The 23916-nt window shown below is 45.2% G+C and overlaps 1 protein-coding gene across 3 annotated transcripts in view; it reads right to left on the bottom strand.

The window, feature by feature from the left end:
- LOC121552364 (wiskott-Aldrich syndrome protein family member 1) overlaps positions 1–23911 on the bottom strand; it is a 160734-nt gene extending 136823 nt beyond the window's left edge. For 2 of the 3 annotated variants that reach the window (XM_045211304.1, XM_041865245.1), the window contains exon 1: positions 23531–23900. The gene's annotated coding sequence lies outside the window, so the exon portion shown is untranslated. Of the gene's footprint in view, positions 1–23530 lie in introns of all 3 variants that reach the window. The other variant, XM_045211303.1, reaches the window with a different exon arrangement.
- Positions 23912–23916: the final 5 nt, after the last annotated feature.

The following is a 23916-nucleotide window of genomic DNA, read 5'->3' as shown; positions in this document are numbered from 1 at the left end:
CACCCCCACAGCATGATGCTGCCACCCCCGTGCTTCACGGTTGGGATGGTGTTCTTCGGCTTGCAAGGCACCCCCTTTTTCCTCCAAACATAACGATGGTCATTATGGCCAAACAGTTCTATTTTTGTTTCATCAGACCAGAGGACATTTCTCCAAAAAGTACGATCTTTGTCCCCATGTGCAGTTGCAAACCGTAATCTGGCTTTTTTAATGGCGGTTTTGGAGCAGTGGCTTCTTCCTTGCTGAGCGGCCTTTCAGGTTATGTCGATATAGGACTTGTTTTACTGTTGATATAGATACTTTGTACCCGTTTCCTCCAGTATCTTCACAAGGTCCTTTGCTGTTGTTCTGGGATTGATTTGCACTTTTCGCACCAAAGTACGTTCATCTCTAGGAGAGATGACGGCTGCGTGGTCCCATGGTGTTTATACTTGCGTACTATTGTTTGTACAGATGAACGTGGTACCTTCAGGCGTTTGGAAATTGCTCCCAAGGATGAACCAGACTTGTGGAGGTCTACCTTTTTTTTTCTCTGAGGTCTTGGCTGATTTCTTTTGATTTTCCCATGATGTCAAGCAAAGAGGCACTGAGTTTGAAGGTAGGCCTTGAAATACTACATTTACATTTAAGTCATTTAGCAGACGCTCTTATCCAGAACGACTTACAAATTGGTGCATTCAACTTAGGACAGCCAGTGGGACAACCACCACTGGGGGAGGGGGGATGTAGAAGGATTACTGTTAGACTATTCCAGGTATTCCTTAAAGAGGTAGGGTTTCAAGTGTCTCCGGAAGCTGGTCAGTGACTCCGCTGTCCTGGCGTCGTGGGGGAGCTTGTTCCACCATTGGGGTGCCAGAGCAGCGAATAGCTTTGACTGGGCTGAGCGGGAACTGTGCTTCCGTAGAGGTAGGGGGGCTAGCAGGCCAGAGGTGGATGAACGTAGTGGCCTCGTTTGGGTGTAGGGTCTGATCAGAGCCTGAAGGTAAGGCGGTGCCGTTCCCCTCACAGCTCCGTAGTCAAGCACCATGGTTTTGTACCACAGGTACACCTCCAATTGACTCAAATGATGTCAATTAGCCTATCAGAAGCCATGACATAATTTTCTGGAATTTTCCAAGCTGTTTAAAGGCACAGTCAACTTAGTGTATGTAAACTTCTTACCCACTGGAATTGTGATACAGTGAATTATAAGTGAAATAATCTGTCTGTAAACAATTGTTGGAAAAATTACTTGTTTCATGAACAAAGTAGATGTCCTAACGACTTGCCAAAAATATAGTTTGTTAACAAGAAAATGTGTGGAGTGGTTGAATAACGAGTTTTAATGACTCCAACCTAAGTGTATGTAAACTTCCGACTTCAACTGTACATGCATAATGATCTGCATGTCATTGTTGCAGTAACGGGAGATCAGCATGAAACCTTCTTTACTCTTCAGTTGTATCACACACACACACACACACACACACACACACACACACACACACACACACACACACACACACACACACACACACACACACACACACACACTCTCTCTCCCTCTCTCCCACAAACACAGCTGCTCCCAACTTTTAAAATGTTAGGCACCAAACAGAATGTAAGGAGCACCAGAAAGTGATAGATTTTTAAAATATAGTTTAGGCTTACATTAGGCCTTGATGAATCCTATACCTTTGAAGCACATCTCATGAGCAGCCGACCGACCCTTTTCCTTTCTTCCAGTGCCAATCAAATTTGCCTAGACCTACTGTGAAGTTACCAGTTTGTTAGCTAGGTAACATGACTGAACAACGTTATTTGTTATCAAACCAATAATTATCGGCACAGGATCAGTTTAAAATGGCCCACGACATGGTTTGTGAAATTGTATTAAATGCATGCCTGTTGAAAAGCAGTTTTTTCTCTCTGTTTTTCGCACTGCTGCATGACAGCAAACTTGTATAGCCTACTCAGACTAGCCTGTGCGCTGGTTATACCTGGGATGAAATTATGCACTCTGCTCAAATGTACAAATGTAACAACAGAAGACTGATCAGGGTAAGCATCCCAGCTAGCCATCACAGCTAAATTATATTTTAAAAACGGATGTAGGAATAGTTGAGCAGGAAGAGCGGACGGAGAGAATCAGGTGAGTGATGGCTGGAAGTGGGATGCAGCTGGCTGATTGCAGCTGCCACACGTGATATGCGCATGAAAGTGAAGTGGACATTATTGGACAGTATCATATTAAACTACGGTATTCTAAAATGTTGGTATCATAAGTATTATGATGTTTTGGTACCGTGATATTACCATGGTACCGGTATACCGCGCAACACTACTAGGCAATACTGCAGTGGCACCGCGACCCATAAGAAACCTCCACAGAAATAGAAACCCAAAACCAACCACTCCCCAAACCTCCCCGGCAGCTCCCGATTTTGATCATTCGTAACCTTTGAACCACTTCCTCTCCTCCTCCTCCTCCTCCTCCTCACCTGTTCTTCCTCCTCCTCTACTCCTGACTCTGCACATCTTTCGTACCTATTCCACCTATATTTGTCACGGTTTACTACGCCAGAACCCAGAAGCAGACCAGGACAAGGTACTTAGAGAAAAAGGTGAGTGTTTATTAATTGACTCCCGAGTGAGGCTGAATAATCCAGGGACAGAGCGGGTGGCGTGGATGGGTTGTTGAGGGTGCAGTGGTAGGTCCAGACATGGCTCGGCAGCCGCCGACCATCAGGCAGAGGTTGGGTGAAGGTTCCGGGTGAGAGATGTTCATGGCTAACGATCCGGCAGGAACTGGATGTTCGGCCAGAGCCTAAGAAGGGTGATGATCAGGACCAGGTGTGCAGATTGCTGATGGGATGCAGGTGCGGAAAACAAGAGCGCTCCCCGGAGCGTTCCCGAACCCTCGGGAAACTGGAGATTACGAACAGGAAAAACTAGTCACCAGACAGGACCCGACTCAGACAGCCGGGATCGTTACAGTACCCCCCCTCCGACGAACGCCACCGGGCGGACTCCCCGGAGCGCCAGGATGGAGGCGGTAGAAGTCACTGATGAGATCCGCATCTAGGACCTGTCGCCGCGGAATCCAACTCCTCTCTTCAGGGCCATACCCCTCCCAGTCCACGAGATACTGGAAACCCCGGCCCCGCCCGTCTGGAATCCATGATGCGACGCACCGTGTAGGCAGGACCACCTCCGATCATCCGAGGAGGAGGAGGAGGAGGCGGAGGAGGCAACAGAGGACTGAGGAAGACAGGCTTGAGGCAGGAGACATGAAAGGTGGGATGGACTCTGAGCGTCCTCGGTAGTTTGAGTCGAACTGCCACTGGATTGATCACCTTCTCCACCACAAACGGACCAATGAACTTCCGTAACAACTTCCTAGACTCAGTCCGTAACGGAAGATCCCGTGTGGCCAACCAAACCCTATCTCCGATGGTATAGGTGGGAGCGGGGATCCGGCGACGATTCGCCTGGAGCTGATACCGGTCCGAAACTCTAAGGAGTGCCTTTCTGGCCCGATGCCAGGTCCGGTGGCAACGACGAATATGGGCCTGAACAGAAGGCACTGAGAGCTCCTTCTCCTGAGAAGGAAACAGGGGAGGTTGGTAGCCATACAGGCACTGGAAGGGAGACATCCCAGTGGCAGATGTAGGAAGAGTATTGTGGGCATACTCAACCCAAGGCAACTGAGAGACCCAGGAGGTGGGGTTGGAAGAGACCAGACAGCGTAGCGTGGATTCCATCTTCTGGTTGGCTCTCTCCGCCTGACCATTGGATTGGGGGTGAAAACCAGATGTGAGACTGACTGTAGCTCCAATGGCCAAACAGAAGGACTTCCAGACAGCAGAGGTAAACTGAGGGCCACGGTCGGAAACGATATCCCTGGGCAAACCGTGGACCCTGAAAACCTCCCTAACCAGGATCTCGGACGTCTCCGAGGCAGAGGGAAGCTTGGCAATAGGCACAAAGTGGGCGAACTTGCTGAATCTGTCCACGATCGTCAGAACGACCGTGTTCCCCTCAGAAGCGGGCAACCCAGTGACGAAGTCCAGGGCCAGATGCGACCATGGTCGCCGGGGAATAGGAAGGGGGGTGAAGTAGTCCAGAGCTGGGCCGATTGGTACTCTTATTCTGCGCACACACTGGACAGGCAGCAACAAAACCCCCGAGTATCCTCGGCCATGGCAGGCCACCAAAAACGTCTGCGAAGAAACGCCATTGTCCGAGCCACGCCAGGGTGACAAGCCATCTTGCTGGCGTGGGACCATTTGAGGACAGCAGGACGAACCGACTCAGGCACAAACAACCGACCGGGTGGACCGTTACCGGGACCGGGCTGAGTCCGAAGGGCCGCCAGCACCTCCTCCTCAATCTTCCACATAACTGCTCCCACGACGCAGTTCCGGGGGAGGATTGTCTCGGTCTTGGACCCACTCTCCTCCGTCTTGGAGAACATCCGGGACAAGGCGTCCGCCTTGCCGTTCTTAGATCCAGGTCGGAACGTCAGGGCAAACTTGAATCGTCCGAAAAACAACGCCCACCTGGCCTGACGGGAGTTGAGACGTTTAGCCGATTGCACGTAAGCAAGATTCTTGTGGTCAGTCCAGACAATAAACGGTTGCTCCGCCCCTCCAACCAGTGGCGCCACTCCTCCAAGGCAAGTTTCACCGCGAGAAGCTCCCGGTTACCCACATCGTAATTCCTCTCCGCAGGCGAAAGGCGACGAGAGTAGTAGGCGCAGGGATGGAGTTTACTGTCCGTGGAGCATCGCTGCGACAGGATGGCGCCAACTCCCACATCAGACGCGTCCACTTCAACGACGAACTGACGGGCCGTGTCCGGTTGAGAGAGAATCGGTGCGTTGGTGAATCGCCTCTTCAAATCCAGAAACGCTCGATCCGCCTCCGGATTCCACTTGAAGGTCCTGATACTGGAAGTCAAGGCCGTTAACGGAGCGGCCACACGGCTGTAATCCCGGATGAATCTGCGGTAGAAATTCGCAAACCCCAAAAAATCTCTGGAGCTGCAATCTCGTACCGGGCTGGACCCATTCCAGAACCGCTCTAACCTTCTCCTGGTCCATCCTAATCTCTCCCCTGGAGATGATGTACCCGAGAAAGGATGTCGTGTGGGCGTGAAACTCGCACTTCTCGGCCTTCACGAACAGGCGATTCTCCAACAATCGCTGCAGAACCTGCCGGACATGCTGGACGTGGTCGGAAGGTTCCTTCGAGAAGATCAGAATGTCATCCAGGTAAACAAACACAAAGAGACCGATCATATCTCTCAGGACGTCGTTCACCATACTCTGGAATACCGCTGGAGCATTGGTCAGTCCAAACGGCATCACCTGATACTCAAGTGACCCATCGGTGTATTGAAACCCGTCAACCACTCGTCCCCCTCTCTGATCCGGACCAGGTGATACGCATTGCGTAGGTCTAGCTTGGTGAACACCGTAGCACCCTGTAAGGAGTCGAAGGCAGAACTCATCAAGGGCAGGGGATACTTGTTCTTGACCGTGATGTCATTCAACCCCCGATAATCAATACACGGTCGAAGAGAGCCATCCTTCTTACCCACAAAGAAGAATCCTGCCCCCAGGGGTGATGACGAGGGGCGAACGAGACCAGCAGCTAGGGACTCCTTGATGTAGGTCTCCAACGCCTCACGTTCAGGTCGGGAGATACTGTATAACCTTCCCTTGGGGTAGACAGCTCCAGGGACCAGGTTGATGGCACAATCATATGGTCGGTGGGGAGGGAGTGACAGAGCCTTCTGCTTACTGAAAACTTCCCCCAAATCGTGATATGTCTCGGGAACCAGGGACAAATCTGGGGGTTTAGCCTCAATCACCTGACTGGGAATCGAATGGGGGCAGGCAGTCTTGAGACAGTTAGCATGACAATCAAGGCTCCAACTCGTTACCTTGCCCGTCACCCAATCGAACGTGGGATTGTGTTCCTTCAGCCAGGGGTATCCAAGGACCAGAGGAACATGGGAAGACGGCAGAATGAAGAATGAAATCATCTCAGAATGATTCCCCGACAACCGCATCTTAACCGGTTCAGTCCTCATCGTGATACGTGCCAGACTACTGCCGTTCAGAGTGGTCGCTTCAATGGCTTCCGGCAATTGCTCCTTGGAAAGCCCCAGCTGTTCCACCAACTCGGCATCAAGAAAGCTTCCATCGGCACCTGAATCGATAAAAGCGTTAAGCGCTAAGCTCTGATTCCTGTTCACAAGGGTAGCCGGGAAACGGGGTCTGACAGATGTACTGAGAGGTTGAAACTGGCTCGCTAAAAGTCCTCCCAACTTTAGCGAGCCGGGCAGTTTGACGACCGCCGGGAACAGGTGGAGATGTAATGTCCCGAGCTACCACAGTAGAGGCAGCAGTTGGTCTGACGTCTATGTTGACGCTCCTCCTTGGTTAACCCGTGCCGCCCCACTTGCATGGGTTCAGAATCGGGAGAGAGGACCTCTCCACTAATCCATTGTGGTGGAGAATGATCGACGTGTTCTGGTCCACCACCCGACCCGACTGGGAACTGAGAAGCTGATCGATTGGACGGACCCCATTGCTTCTCCCTCCTTCGCTCTCGGACTCGATTATCCACCCGAATAGACAAGGCTACCAAGCTGTCCAGGTCACTAGGCTCCGGATAGGAGATCAACTCATCCTTGAGCTGCTCCGACAGACCCTGGTAAAAGGCCGCTTGCAGAGACTCCTCGTTCCACCCACTCTCCACAGCCAACGTCTTGAACTCGATCACGAAGTCGGCCACGCTGCGAGTTCCTTGGTGAAGCGAAAACAGGCGCCTAGCTGCGTCCCTCCCTCGGACGGAATGGTCGAAGAGCTTCCTCATCTCGGCCGTGAACCCCTGGTATGAAGCCATGCAGGGGTCTTGTCGTTCCCAAACGGCTGAAGCCCACTCCAGCGCTCGACCACGCAGCAACGCAATCACAAAGGCTATCCTAGCCTTGTCTGTGGCATAAGAGTAGGGCTGTAGATCGAACACTAATCCACACTGCATAAGGAAGGAACGGCATCTTCCCAGCTCCCCCTCATATCTATCCGGCGTCGGAACCTCGGGCTCACGGAGGGACACAGCTCCCGAAGCGGCAGGCGAGATGGGTGAAACCGGTAGTGGATCCTCCACCGGAAACTTGCGTTGGTTCTGGACCTCCGTCAGACCGGTAGAAAGGTTCCGAACTGACAACGCGATCTCCTGTAGTACCGTGCTATGATGGCCCAACATCTTCTCCTGATGGGTAATGGCATGGCGAACAGAGTCCAGGTCCGCTGGGTTCATTACTGGCCGGATCGTTCTGTCACGGTTTACTACGCCAGAACCCAGAAGCAGACCAGGACAAGGTACTTAGAGAAAAAGGTGAGTGTTTATTAATTGACTCCCGAGTGAGGCTGAATAATCCAGGGACAGAGCGGGTGGCGTGGATGGGTTGTTGAGGGTGCAGTGGTAGGTCCAGACATGGCTCGGCAGCCGCCGACCATCAGGCAGAGGTTGGGTGAAGGTTCCGGGTGAGAGATGTTCATGGCTAACGATCCGGCAGGAACTGGATGTTCGGCCAGAGCCTAAGAAGGGTGATGATCAGGACCAGGTGTGCAGATTGCTGATGGGATGCAGGTGCGGAAAACAAGAGCGCTCCCCGGAGCGTTCCCGAACCCTCGGGAAACTGGAGATTACGAACAGGAAAAACTAGTCACCAGACAGGACCCGACTCAGACAGCCGGGATCGTTACAATATTCGTACAGCTCCCAAGTTCCATAAAATCCCCTTTACCCTGTGTGACCTCTACTTTAAAACAATGCTATCATGCCCCATGTGTATTCCATGGAATGATAAGAACTACTAATACTGTTAGACCCGGTAATTTATATTTACAGTATGCATGATATATTTTTAAATAGAGGCTTTGGTGGATGGCTGGCATTTCCTGTGAAAACATAAAAGACTAAGGAGGAGTAGAGCCTGCCCTGCTGCCTGCCTGCCTGCCAGTCTGTCCATCCGGCTATTCCAATTTTAAAAAAATATCCATGGAGCAGAGATAATATTTAGCTGTTTTAAAGCAAATTTCCTTCAATTCCACACATTTTGCCATGGAGCTGAGAGAAAATGTTGCAGTTTTAAAGCAAATTTCCTGCAATTCTATGTATTTTGCAATGGCTAATGCTGTGTTCTTATGCTCAAGAATAATACCAAAATCAATACTGCTAAATTCATTGTTTTGGTAATTTTCAATTCTTACTGAATGTCTAGGTTTTATTTTGGTTAGTGTTAGTTCTCAAATATTATAATATTAAACATTATTTAGCTCTATTATCTTTTCTACATACCTTATACCTGGTTTAGTTGTTTAAGTTTACAATGAAAGCGTTTTCCACGAAAAAACAATGGCAGAAAAATGTGTGTTACTCTCCATCTCTTCCTTCCTTCCTCCTCAACTAGCTTGTTCTCTCACTCCTTCTCACCCTCCCTCCATCTTGAAAGAAGAAAAAAATACATGAAAAACTGCCCCGGCATGATTAACACACCTCAGTCACCTCCTGCGCCTCTGCCCCTACATCAATCAACACACTTCGCCATGGAGACCAGGGTATCAGGGCATTCCGCCTCAATGCCATCCCCATCAGAGAGAGAAAGCGAGAGAGGGGGGAGGGTGCAGTGGTCTAAGGCACTGCATCGCAGTGCTAGCTGTGCCACTAGATATCCTGGTTCAAATCCAGGCTCTGTCGTAGCCGGCCGCGACCGGGAGACCCATGGGGCGGCGCACAATTGGCCCAGCGTCGTCCAGGGTAGGGGAGGGAATGGCCGGCAGGGATGTAGCTCAGTTGGTAGAGCATGGCATTTGCAACGCCAGGGTTGTGGGTTCGATTCCCACGGGGGGCCAGTATAAAAAAATTATGTATGCACTCACTAACTAAGTCGCTCTGGATAAGAGCGTCTGCTAAATGACTAAAATGTAAATGTACATGGGTGAAAGAGCTAGCAGCCAGTGATCCATCATGCATAGAAAGACAGAAAAACCTGTTTGTTACATGTCGGCTGTTGAGTCTTTGCATATTCAAATCTATTAAAGAGGATATTCAGCATATTCAAATCTATTAGCCCACACAGAAAGAAAAATGAACTGAAACACACACATGCCTGGAGTGCAGCTGAAATGTATTGCAATGAATCACTCTGATGTAGTGGTGCCAGCTTGGGCCTGATTTATTCATCTAAAGTCTCACAGACACAGAGACCAGACTCCATGGCTACCCAGGACACAGTATCCAGTGGACGCTGAGGGGGACTCTAGCTGCTGCATTGTGCTGTGTGAGGTATCGGACTACGTTTACCATCCAAACAAACACGCACCACCACAGGAGAGTCCCTCCCAACCTTACCTGACCCCATTGTGTCACAGCGTTTGGGTCCGTGGCTGGAGCGCGAGAGACAGAGAGAAAGGAGCAGGCCAACCATGCGACAGGCAGGCAGCTCTGGTTGCAGGGCTGATAATGTATTACTAATTGAATGACTGACAGCAGTCCTCAGGGTCTCCCTGACCTCTTTATCTTAACAGAGACTACTACTAGTTACTGTGTATAAGTAACCTGTTAGGCTAGTTACCCTATTACTATACAACAGCTACTACTCTGAAGGCTTCCCTCCCCCTATAGGCCATTGAAAAACATACATGGTTACTACAGGTGGTGGGGCTTCAAAACAATAAGTTAGGCTACCTCTTACTAATCTGAGACTTTCCTGCACCATGCCAGCCATTACTGCTGAAGGAGACAGAGCTCCTGCTGTTTACAAGAGAGAGCGCGCGAGAGAGAGAGAGAGAGGTAGAGATAGAGAGCAATATCATACTGTGAGCACCTGCTGTCTACACCATAGAGAGAGAGGAAGAGATACAGAGGGAGGGAGGGAGGATTAGAGCAGTGAGAAATACGGGTTAAAAGGGGTTGGAAAAGTTAAGTATGGGGTGAGAGAGGGCAGGGTTAGGTTGTCATCCAGACTCGCTCTGGCTGTGGTGATCGGTGGGCACTTCTGCTCCAATGGGACTAGTCCAGGGGTGAGACATGGCGGCACAGACCTACTGTATTTCAAATGCATCTTGTCAAGTTACTGACTGACCCTAGAGAGAGAGGGTGAGAGAGAGAAGAGGGAGAGAGACAGAGAAAATAAGAGAGGGGCAGTAGGAAGAGAGAAGAGGTGCAGGTACAGGAGTGGGAGAAAGAAAAAGAAAGAGAGAAAGAAAGAGAGAGAGAGGATGGGGAGGGTGGTGATACACAAGGGGCACCAGTCAGTCAGTGAGACAGGATCAGGCCCTGTAACCGCTCACCCAGAGGAAGCTTTTCTGGTGGGCGGAGATTTTAACGCAGGGAGACTTAAAACTTCTACCAACACGTCTCCTGCGCCACTAGCGGATGTTAAAACTCTAGACCACTTTTATTCTACCCACAGAAACAAGACCCTCCCTCGTCCTCCCTTCGGCAAATCTGACCACAACTCCATTCTCCTGCTTCCTCTTTACAAACAAAAGCTCAAACAGCAAGTACCAGTGATGCGCTCAATACGGAAGTGGTTGGATGAAGCAGGACTGTCTTGCTAGTACAGACTGGGTGTCACGTTCGTTTAATGACGGGACAGACCAAGGCGCAGCGTGATATACGTACGTGTTTATTAAACCAATAAACACTCGACAAAACAAGAAACGAAACGTGAAGTCCAAGGTAGCACACACAACATACCTTACACGGAACAAGATCCCACAACCCACTAGTGCCAATAGGCTGCCTAAGTATGATCCCCAATCAGAGACAACGAGCTACAGCTGCCTCTGATTGGGAACCACACCGGCCAACATAGATCTACACATAATAGATTGAAACATAGAAAACACCACAAAGAATATACACACCCTGACTCAACATATAGGAGTCCCCTGAGTCAGGGCGTGACACTGGGATATGTTCCGGGATTCATCCGATAGCATTGTCACGCCCTGACCTATGGAAATCTTGTTTGTTGAGTCAGGGTGTGAATGTCTATTTGAGATCTATGTTTGTCTATTTCTATGTTGTAGTTCTAGATTGTGTTTCTATGTTTGGCCGGGTGTGATTCCCAATCAGAGACAGCTGTCGCTCGTTGTCTCTGATTGGGGATCATACTTAAGTAGCCTGGTTGCCTACCTTGTTCCGTTTGTATGTGTATAGCCGGAGGACTTCACGTTACGTTGTTTCTTGTTTTGTTTGATGTTTATTGAGTTAATAAACATGTACGCTTTTCACGCTGCACCTTGGTCCGACCCATCTCTCAACGATCGTGACAAGCATTGAGGAGTTTACCACAACAGTCACAGGCTTCATCAATAAGTGCATAGATTATGTCATCCCCACAGTGACTATATGAACGTTTCCAAACCAAAAACCATGGATTACAGGCAATAATCGCGCTGGGCTAAAGGCTAGAGCTACCTTCTCTGTAAAGTAATGCTGCTTCTGAAACAGACTAACTTCCATCACTAGGTGACCAGAACACTCAATTAAAAATAATCTCGAGCTGCTGCGTGAAGGCTGCCTTGCTGCCTGCGTGCAGACCACCGTATCCTAAAAAAGTAGCCTAATTAAAATGTATTCAAATACTGTGACTTACCAAGACATTTAGTAGAAAGAAAGCACATCTAGCTATCCTACCATAAAAAAACAACACAGCAGCACATCCATCAGCAACGTTTATTGTTGTCAGGGAAACAATAGAAAATGATATGCCGGAGCAGAATACTACTGTCTGAAAAGTTACTCTCTCACCTTGACAATAGGGGAAATAACTATGTGAGAATGCTGTTTATAGACTACAGCTCAGTGTTCAACACAATAGTCCCCTCCAAGCTCATCACCAAGCTAGGGAAACTGGGACTGAACACCTCACTCTGCAATTGGATCCTTGACTTCCTGACGGGCTGTCCCCAGGTGGTGAGGGTAGGAAACAACACCTCTGCCACGCTGACCCTCAACACAGTGGCCCCTCAGGAGTGTGTGCTTAGTCCCCTCCTGTACTCCATTTTCAGCCACAACTGCGTGGTCACGCATGACTTCAACACCATCATCAAGTTTGCTGACGACACAACGGTGGTAGACCTGATCAATGACAGCAATGAGAGCCTACAGGGAGGAGGTCAGAGACTTAGCAGTGTGGTGCCAGCACAACAACCTCTCCATCAATGTCAGGAAGGCCAAGGAGCTGATCGTGGACTACAGGAGAAAGAGAGGTGAGCACGACCCCATCCACATCAACGGGGCTGTAGTGGAGTGGGTCGAGAGCTTCAAGTTCCTCGGCATCCACAATGCTAAGGACTTAACATGGTGCACACAGACCCGCACAGTCGTGAAGAGGGCACGGCAGCGCCACTTCCCCCTCATGAGGCTGAAAAGATTTGGCATGGACCCTCGGATCCTCAGAAATGTCTACAGCTGCACCCTCGAGAGCATCTTGACTGGCTGCATCAACGCTTGGTATGGCAAATGCACCTCCCTCGACCAAAAAGCGCTACAGAGGGTGGTGTGGACAGCCTAGTTGATCACTGGGGCCGAGCTCCCTGCCATCCAGGACCTATATATCATGCGGTGTCAGAGGAAGGCCCGAAAAATTCCCAAAGACTCCAGTCACCCAAGCCATAGACTGTTCACTCTGCTACCGTCCAGCAAACTGTACCGGAGCATCGGCTCTCTGACCAACAGGCTCCGAGACAGCTTCTATCCCTAAGCCATAAGACTGCTAAATAGTCAATTAATGGTTACCCGAACTATCTGCACTGAACCTATCTTGCACTGACCCTACGCACACTCACTAGACTATACACTGAGTGTACAAAACATTAGGAACATCTGCTCTTTCCATGAAATAGACTGACCAGGTGAATCCAGATGAGTCAATACTTTGTAGAGCCACCTTTCGCAGAAATTACAGCTGCAAGTCTCTTGGGGTATGTCTCTATAAGCTTGGCACATCTAGTCACTGGGATTTTTGCCCATTCTTCAACGCAAAACTGCTCCAGCTCCTTCAAGTTGGATGGGTTCCGCTGGTGTACAGCAATCTTCTAAGGCATACCACAGATTCTCAATTGGATTGAGGGCTTTGACTAGGCCATTCCAAGACATTTAAATGTTTCCCCTTAAACCACTCGAGTGTTGCTTTAGCAGTATGCTTAGGGTCATTGTCCTGCTGGAAGGTGAACCTCTGTCCCAGTCTCAAATCTCTGGAAGACAAACAGGTTTCCCTCAAGAATTTCCCTGTATTTAGCGCCATCCATCATTCCTTCAATTCTGACCAGCTTCCCAGTCCCTGCCGATTAAAAATATCCCTACAACATGATGCTGCCACCACCATGCTTCACTGTGGGGATGGTGTTCTCGGGGTGATGAGAGGTGTTGGGTTTGCGCCAGACATAGCGTTTTCCTTGATGGCCAAAAACCTCAATTTTAGTCTCATCTGGCCAGAGTACCTTCTTCCATATGTTTGGGGAGCCTCCCACATGCCTTTTGGTGAACACCAAACGTGTTTGCTAATTTTTTTCTTTAAGCAATGTCTTTTTTCTGGCCACTCTTCCGTAAAGCCCAACTCTGTGAAGTGTACGGCTTAAAGTGGTTATATGGACAGATACTCCAATCTTCGATGTGGAGCTTTGCAGCTCCTTCAGGGTTTTCTTTGGTCTCTTTGTTGCCTCTGATTAATGCCCTCTTTGCCTGGTCCGTGAGTTTTGGTGGGCGGCCCTCTCTTGGCAGGTTTATTGTGGTGCCATATTCTTTCCAATTTTTAATAATGGATTTAATGGTGCTCTGTGGGATGTTCAAAGTTTCAGATATTTTTTTATAACCCAACCCTGATCTGTACTTCTCCACAACTTTGTCTCTGACCGGTTTGGAGAGCTCCTTGGCTTTCATGGTGCCGCTTGCTTGGTGGTACCCCTTGCTTAGTGGTGTTGCGGACTCGGGGGCATTTCAGAACAGGTGTATATACACTGAGATCATGTGACACTTAAATTGCACACAGGTGGATTTTATTTAACTAATTATGTGACTTCTGAAGGTAATTGGTTGAACCAGATCTTATTTAGGGGCTTCATAGCAAAGGGGATGAATACATATGCACGCACCACTTTTCCGGTATATATTTTTTTAGAATTTTTTGAAACAAGTTATTTCTTTCATTTCACGTCACCAATTTTGATTATATTGTGTATGTCCATTACATGAAATCCAAATAAAAATCAATTTAAATTACAGGTTGTAATACAACAAAATAGGAAAAACGCCAAGGGGGATGAATACTTTTGCAAGGCACTGTACATATCTACCTCAACTACCGCGTACCTCTGCACATTGATCTGGTACTGGTACTCCCTGTATATAGCACCATTCTTGTGTATTTTATTTTATTCCTTGTGTTACTATTTTCTTTTCATTATAATTTTTTTACTCTGCATCGTTGGGAAGGGTTCGTAAGCAAGCATTTCACAGTAAAGTCTACACCAGCTGAATTTGGCGCATGTGAAAAATAAAATGTGATTTGATTGGTTTGAGAGGACGAACAATGGCCCCAGTGTGTGTGCTGTATCCCAACAGCTGGGAGATACAGGAGCTATACAGACAGGCCTCCTAGCAGTTAAGGTACGCCAGGGGGATTCACACACACACAACCCCTGGACTCATTTTGCTCTCCTCTATTTCTGCCCTCTGCTTTCTCTCTCACACACCAGAAAGGCAGTGTGAGAAGAGAAAGCTACAGGCTGGCAACAGATCAAAGCAAAGCCTGCCCGCTCATTAGGCATGATTAGGCTGCAGATTGACGAGGGCGGCATTTTCTGAGCTAAACTGACCACGACGCACCTCCAACAACAACACATAAGACCTGACGTAATTCTGTTAAAAAACAATGACAATTTCTCACAACCAGTGGCATATGGGTTTTTAGGTGAGCGCTGGTGCTGCCCTGTGATAAACAGTGCCCACTTTGTCAAAGGCAGGGGCGCAAAAATATTTAGCTTGTCCATTCCAAGCGCGCCTCTTCATGGTGCTGTTGGAGAGACGCATCGCTGTGGTGCTCCACCAACGTTCAGTAAAAAAATATATATAATATAAATCATGTAGCAGATAAAGGATATGGTAGAAAGAGTATGTGGCATTTTCTGTAACCTACAGGCTGGAGATAAAATGTATTACAATGTAATGAGACAGACACTTTTTACATCATGCAGGTTTCTCCAATCAAATAGCCTAACATAAATGGCGCTCAAATAAAAAGATGTGCTGTCATGTTAACAAACAACATATCCTAAAAACAGGACAGGTCAAAGTAAAATGCTCAATATGTAATGGACAATCACAACTGTTGTCCAGGAGTTTCATCTCATTGTCATGCAAGTTTGTATCGGAAAATACCTGTCAATTTGTGGAAAAATCACCCTGATTAACTCTTTAGTATTATCCCAGTTTACCTATTTGCTTATGGTCTTGCCTACGCCTAGCGAACAGTTTTTTAAATTATATGAGAAAAAAATATTCAATTTTATTTGGAACGGCAAGCCAGACAAAATTAAAAGAGCATATTTATATAATGAATATGAATTTGGAGGACAGAAATTATTAAATATTAAAGCATTAGACCTATCACTAAAAGCTTCAGTCATACAAAAGTTATACTTAAATCCGAACTGGTTCTCAAGCAAATTAGTAAGATTGTCTCACCCAATGTTCAAGAAAGGCCTTTTTCCCTTTATTCAGATTACAACCTCTCACTTTCAGTTATTTGAAAAGGAAATAATCTCCCAAATGTCACTATTTCTAAAACAAGCCATAGAAAGTTGGTTGCAATTTCAATTTAATCCTCCAGAAACGACAGAACAAATAATGCAACAACTATTGTGGTTAAATTCAAATATACTAATTGACAAAAAACCTTTATTTTTTGACAGAATGTTTAAAAAAGGTATAATCTTCGTAAATGATATCATCGGTAGGACTGGTGGAGTTATGTCGCACATGCAGCTAACAAAAACATATGGAAATGTCTGCTCTACCCAAAGTTACAACCAAATAATTGCAGCCTTACCGCAAAAGTGGAAGAGGAAAGTGGAAGGGGGAGAAAGTAAGGAACTTGTCTGTCGGCCTTGCATTAAAGAACATAATTGGTTAAGGAAAACTGTGATAAATAAAAAAGTATATCAGTTTCACTTAAGGACCAAAGGATTGACAGCCGACCCATATAGATTGCAAAATAGTTGGGAAGAGATCTTTGACGTACCGATCCCATGGCATAGTGTTTATGAACTGACACGCAAAACGACACCGGATTCAAAAATTAGAATCTTTCAATTTAAATTATTATATAAAATTCTTGCTACCAATAGAATGTTATTTATATGGGGGATACAATCTTCCCAGCTCTGCAGGTTTTGCTGTGAAGAGACAAAATCATTAGATCATTTGTTTTGGTTCTGTCCATTTGTAGCTTGTTTTTGGACACAGGTCCAGGAATGGCTAAAGGATTGCAATATTTACCTGGAACTAACCTTGCAGATAGCATTACTGGGTGATCTGAAAAGTCATAGTCAATCAATCAATAATATAATAATACTTTTTAGCAAAAATGTTTATTTTTAATTCACAATCTGTAGAAGCAATGAGAATAGAAAGGTTCAGAATTTTTGTAAAACATCATAGTACGGTCGAAATATATATGGCAAATAGAAATCCTATATGGATGGTGTTAAGAGATAGATGGGAGGTATTGAATAGAGTTGAAGGATGGGACTAATAACAAATAACAACAAATAATAACAAAGATAGCTAATAATGTAAGCATACTGTGTCCATAATAAGTATATAGGTTGTATGTTGGGAGCTTTTGGGAAGGAGCACAGTTAGAAAGATATGGCATATAGAAGCAAACCGGATGGACACCATGAAAATGATCGGAGAGGTTGAGAGTAGAAGAAGTTCAGGAGCAAAAAATATAAATAAATAATAAAAAAATATATATATATATAATAGAATTATTGTAAAATTAACTCTGTCCATAAGGTGTAGATAGTAAGTATAGACCGGAAGTAGAGGCCTGGGCATTGTTGTTCACTAATTTACTCCAAGTAGGGAAAGGATGGTGGGGTTGAAAAGTAATAAAGGGGAGTATATATATAAAAAATAAAAAAAACATGGGGGATTGGAAGTGATGCAGACAATTACATTGATAGAAGATACAATATATCTGCAATATTAAGCTGATCCATTCCCCCTGAAAAAAAATAATAATAAAATAAATAAATTATTAATAAAAATAAAAAAATAAAAAAAGTTTGTATCCGTCAATTTTTGACAAGCTGATGATAGCGAAAAAGAAAATACTTCTGCATTTCCCACTGTGTAAACACATTGCAAATAGGCTCACGATAACTCCTGATAAAGTTTGGTAGCTGATATTCAGAGCTTAAATAGCCAAATTGATTAGTCACAGGAATCAGGACTAATAAAGCCAATGCAACGGCCTGTTTTACAAATGGTGGCCATTCATAAAATTCCATTGTGGCGACACGGTAGGTTACACCCCAGTACGCACGACTCGATGTCCGGTCTGGACCAGCCTTCATTTGGCCCAAACATAGACGTCTATAAATCACGTCTTTTCAACTTTCATTCAGAACCAAAAATGTGCCTGATTTCAACGTCTGGAAAATAAGTATTTTCAACATCCAGAAAATAAGTATTTTCAACTTTCATTCAGAACCGAAAATGAACCTGATTTCATTGTCCGGAAAAATGTATTTTTCAACATCCGGAAAAGATGCCTTTTCAACGTCATGGAAAATATGTATTTTACATGTCTTTTCAACGTCATTTTGCTTACTGGGACTATTGGGGTGGGGTGGCAGAATGGCAAGGACCGGCCCTGGATCAAAGCAACCATAACAAACAGAAGTGAGAGGCGAGGAGAGAGGAAACCCTCTGGGTGAGACTGATTGAAAGCAAGTGGACATCTCACAACAGAGAAATAAGAAATACACATTGGTGAGGATATTCCTGCAGCTATTACTTTATCACTAACTGGGCAAAACTGCAGACATGACACAAGCAATGTGACATGACAATTTTAATGACAACCATATGTAACATTATTTACCTAATATAACAGTTGACTTGCATTTACACAGGCTAATGTAAAACTTCAACAAAGAGAAGTATAGGGAATAAAGGCATGGAAGATTGGGCAATAGGCTATGTATGTCCATCTTATAAATAATTGGTCATTTAGCAGACGCTCTTATCCAGAGCGACTTACAGGAGCAATTAGGGTTAAGTGCCTTGCTCAAGGGCACATCGACAGATTTTTCACCTAGTCGGCTCGGGGATTAGAACCAGCGACCTTTCGGTTACTGGCACAACGCTCTTAACCACTAAGCTACCTGCCGCCCTTATCTTCCCTCTCCTCTACTTTGGTTCTGTGATTCTCTCCACTGGGCCCGTTCCAGTTCTTAGCAAGTGTGTCAAGGGAAGATAACACAAACCCAGGAGATAAGGAAATCCCACTTGGACGATAAGTACACACTTCAAAGATAACAAGGACACACTTTTAAAGTGGTTTGGGACAGGGCCCAGAGCACCCAGAGGACCTGTTGGTCAAGGTCCATGGTTTAGGTGCATCACCTCAAACTAGTTGTGCAAGGGTGAATTCTAGTGTAGAGAGAGAGAGAGAGAGAGGCAGAAAAGAAAGGAAGGGGCAAGAGAGAGAGAGAGAGCCAGAACATTTATCTCCTAAATGCTTTAATGGGGTGATTTTAAGTTCATGTCTCCATTTGTGGGGGCGTGAAATGTGTGCTTGTCCTGTCCCTCCACGCTGCAAAGGAACTTAAAGCCCCATGTATGGGAACTGGCCAGTCATGACATGCTTTGGATGCCTTTTGCTGCAGACTGATAAACTCCTCAGACAGCCTCCGTCACGCTGACCCTCAACACGGGTGCTTAGTCCCCTCCTGTCACCTGATAACGTGACCAGGAAGATTTTACTTTACCGGCCATTTGAGAAATTTACCGGACCCATATCCATTGGGTGCATAACCCATTAAGGCGTCCACCCACGGTGCTCAGAATGACAGAAAAATCACATTTAGATTTATGGTAATGCATTTTAACAGAACATGCAACCTATGTAATTAAGTGAACAATAAAAAACATTTTAAAACATTTGCCAAACACATTTTACATTTACATTACATTTACGTCATTTAGCAGACGCTCTTATCCAGAGCGACTTACAAATTGGTACACCATTCTAAACAGCGCACCTGGGTAAACACAATTCTAAACAGCGTCACCATATGTGACAGAGATGAAAATCTCTGTTAGAAACTTAGAAAGAGGGGTAATCTAAAGATGCAACAACTAAGATGGCTTGCTAATATGAAAACTAGGATTGTGCCTTTGGCTTCTGGACAATACATTTGATATGAAAACCAATAGAACAGGAGAGAAATGGCATAGCGATGGGTCCAATAGAAAAGTCAATGTAAATAAATTTGCCAAAATGATATAGGCTAATCACTCCTGTCTATACAGAAATAAATTACATCATTCAAAATACTTCAACAGAAAGCACGACTTAGCCACAGAGGAATAGAGAATCATTAGCTTCTTTAAAAATTAAATTAAAATCACAAGCTTGGAAAGACCGCAATTTGACCAGCATGCGTGGCAATAGGCCTAGCTGATTATTGACTTGCCGCTGTCAGTGAAAAGCATCTAAAATATGTGTGAAGATAATGTGTCTTGAGTATAATTTTAAAATGTTGAGACAAAAAGGGGAGGGGTGTGTGGTGTCCAGGACCTCTATATCAGGCGGTGTGAAAAGAAAGCCCGGAAAATCGTTAAAGACTCCAGCCACCATAGACTGTTCTCTCTGCTTCCGCACGACAAGTGGTACAGGTGCATCAAGTCTGATACCAACAGGCTCCTGAACAGCTTCTATCCCCAAGCCATAAGTCTGCTAAATAGCTAACAAAATGGCTACACGGACTGTCTCTATGCACACTCACAGGGCCCTACACACTCACTGACACTCACTTCATCATTTGCACACACACAAAATATGCACATACATTTATACTGACTCTACACACACGCACTCACATACAATAATAATATAATATGTCATTTAGCAGACACTTTTATCCAAAGCGACTTACAGTCATGTGTGCATACATTTTTACGTATGGGTGGTCCCGGGGATCGAACCCACTACCCTGGCGTTACAAGCGCCATGCTCTACCAATTGAGCTACAGAGGACCACACATTCAATGATCATATACGCTGCTGCTACTCTGTTTATCAAATATCCGGATGCCTAGTCACCTTACCCCTATACATATCTACCTCTATCACTCTAGTATCCCTGCACCAGTGGAGGCTGGTGGGAGGAGCTATAGGAGGATGGGCTCATTGTAATGGCTGGAATGGAATAAATGGAACGGAGTCAAACGTGGTTTCCATATGTTTGATACTGTTCCATTAACTCCATTCCAGCTATTACAATTAGCCCGTCCTCCTATAGCTCCTCCCACCAGCCGCCACTGCCCTGCACATGGTAAATATGGTACTGGAACTGACTGACCCTGCATATAGTATGCTTACTTACTTTCTCGTGTTCTTCTTATTTCTATTTCTCGTATGTTTTTGTTCTACCTTGTTATTTTTAGTATTACATTGTTATTGATTACTGCATTGTTGGGTTTAGAGCTTGCAAGAAAAGGCATTTTACTGTACTTGTGCACGTGACATTAAAACTTGAAACTTGAACCCACTCTGTGTTCTTATCCTATATTTTTTATTTAACCTTTATTTATCCAGGCGAGTCAATTAAGAACAAATTCTTATTTACAATGATGGCCTGGCCAGTGATAAAATAAATACAATTCAAATAAAAACATTGAAATCACAGGACAAGACAGACGACACAGAAGGACAGGGACATATGACAAACACAAAGGTCAATCCAGAACAGTTACAGCACAAGGGGAACAGATATCACAACACAGCGGGACAGAATCACATGGCAACAACACAACATTTAGTAAAAACAGTCAGCATAGATAGCAGACAATCAGCACTAAATTTGATAGAATATCAGGTACACCTGCCTGACCAACGTTGCTGCTACTCATAGAAAACAACAACAACAAAACATATCCTTGCAGTGATTCATGGACATAGTCTTCTTCTCTAAATTATTTTTGATCAGATTACCATTGCTATAACGATCTGTTATTAGATTCGGGACAGGAGATATTAGCCTAAGCAATAATTTCAGGGGATTCTTCTCCAACTTCAGTGGAAATGTATGCCATATGGCATATCATAAAAATAGAGGGTTGAGATCTAATATAACCTACTGTACAAGATTTGAATGACAGGCGCTTCTCGCTGGCAAATGCAGGACCTGGCGCGCTCCTCACCACATTCGCATACACACAGATGTTAAACTATAGACATCAAATAGGACCGTCGTCAGTCAGGCTTATATCATGTTGGCTAATATCATGCTGCGAGAGACATTAAATAATGTAATCTTATCACAACTAAATTAACTGACAAACTATCATAATATACTGAGCAAAAATATAAAACGCAACATGCAACAATTTCAACGATTTTACTGAGTTACAGTTCATATAAGGAAACCAGTCAATTGAAATAAATTCATTAGGCCCTAATCTATAGATTTCACATGACTGGACAGGGGAGCAGCCATGGGTGGGGAGCCAGGCCCAGCCAATAACAATGAGTTCTTCCCCCCAAAAGGGCTTTATTACAGACAGAACTACTCCTCAGTTTCATCAGCTGTCCGGGTGGCTGGTCTCAGACGATCCCGCAGGTGAAGAAGCCGGATGTGGGGGTCCTGGGATAGCGTGGTTACACGTGGTCTGCGGTTGTGAGGTTGGTTGGACGTACTGCCAAATTCTCTAAAACAACGTTGGAGGTGGCTTATGGTAGAGAAATGAACATTCAATTCTCTGGCAACAGCTCTGGAGGACATTTGTGCAGTCAGCATGCCAATTGCATGCTCCCTCAAAATTTTAGACATCTGTGGCATTGTGTTGTGTGACAAAACTGCACATTTTAGTGTCCTTTTATTGTCCCCAGCACAAGGTGCACCTGTGGATCATGCTGTTTAATCAGTTTCTTGATATGCCACACCTGTCAGATGGATGGATTATATTGGCAAAGGAGAAATGCTCACTAACAAGGATGTAAACAAATTTGTGAACAAAATGTGAGAGAAATAAGCTTTTTGTGCATATGGAACATTTCTGGGATCTTTTTTTCAGCTCATGAAACATGGGACCAACACTTTACATGTTGCGTTTATATTTTGGTTCAGTATAAATACATCCTAAGATGAAAGCCTGTCAATATCTATATGTAACCAGTAGGGATGTGCTGCTGTCGGGGCTATAGGCCTAAACTGCTACTTTGATACAACCCGAAAAAGCATTACAGAAAACATTTGCATAATAACAAAACATTTAGAATAAAAAATACACCCAAACGACATGGCTATCTCAAAACACGAGTTGTGATTCAGGTTAGTGTGTAGTAGTCACATTATGTGTTTTTGCCACAAATGAACTCAAGGCGCCCGAGTCAGAAAAGGGTTTCAGAGGTTTCTAAGGTTTCAAAGCACTTCCCAAAAATATTTTCCCCGGCTGTGGCGTCCCCATCCCCAATAGACAACTTCATTGGAAACAAACTGAAGGTCGATCGAAGAGGACCCCAAACCTTCTGCAACGAAAAGTCAATGCATTCTTCGTGAGAAAATGAAATGACGTCCGTGCGTGCTCGCTTTGCACAAAGGGGGTTGATGCACCGTTATCTTGCCCATGCAACCAAAGAAAATCGTCAGCTAGCTATATATCGATAATGTTGACCAGAGTTTGCTAAAAAAAAAACTGAGTTGATGATAATGAATTGAGAAGATGTCTGATGTATACTTTCATTCACACCAACCCTTCAGAATGACAATGTGGTGTGATAGTTAGCATGCTGCTTGCTAACCAGCTCTCGTAATTTACAACCACCATCTATTGAACCAATTACGTTAGCGTGAGTTCGTGCAGATGTGAAACCTTGATCCCTTCCCCGGGCTATTTTCAAAACATGACCACTGGCCAAGTAGCTAGGTATTTTTTCTCTCTTTTTGTGCATCCTGGTTAATTGCCGTATGCATAATGCAACAAATAAAACCAGATTTGTGCAACAAACGGACAAGTTAAAAAATATATTTTCCTCACACCTGTCACGAGTGGCTAGCTCAGTTGCTCTATTGTTACAGACAGTAAAGGCTAAATATTTTAACAGTTAATTGTGTAAGTAAATGGTCGCAATTTGACTACATTTCCCAATTCTCAAATATTCTTCATGTTAGCAGTTTTTAGAGCATGCAAAAATTATGTCATGATAAAATGTTATATCATACCTTAAATGTATTTTCAATTCCTCCTATAGTCTTGCCATCTCTACTGCAGTACAGTGTACGCCGATGTTTCTATCAATTCACATATCCAATCCAACCCACTTCCATGCTTTGGTTATCATAGCTGGGGTGAAATTAATCCCGTTTAGCAGCGAAGGAACAAGGCACTATTCCCTTCCAGAAGGGATCCAGGGGGCACAATCTAATGCAACAGATAGTACAACAACCGATTTTAAGATTCATTCACAGGCGAGGAAACAATTTTATCAATGCAAAGTAGAAAAGATAATCTTGACTTCGTTGGGAAATGTACCTATCGTAAAGACTGTGATGGTACGTACCACTTTCTATTGTTGGAGAGCCACCTCACGCGTCAGAGCGAGGAGCCA

The sequence above is a fragment of the Coregonus clupeaformis genome, chromosome 36 (genome assembly GCF_020615455.1).
Source record: "Coregonus clupeaformis isolate EN_2021a chromosome 36, ASM2061545v1, whole genome shotgun sequence".
In the NCBI taxonomy this organism is placed as follows: domain Eukaryota; kingdom Metazoa; phylum Chordata; class Actinopteri; order Salmoniformes; family Salmonidae; genus Coregonus; species Coregonus clupeaformis.
Note: the sequence above shows the minus strand (reverse complement) of the source record. Positions and strands in the feature narration are given on the sequence as shown.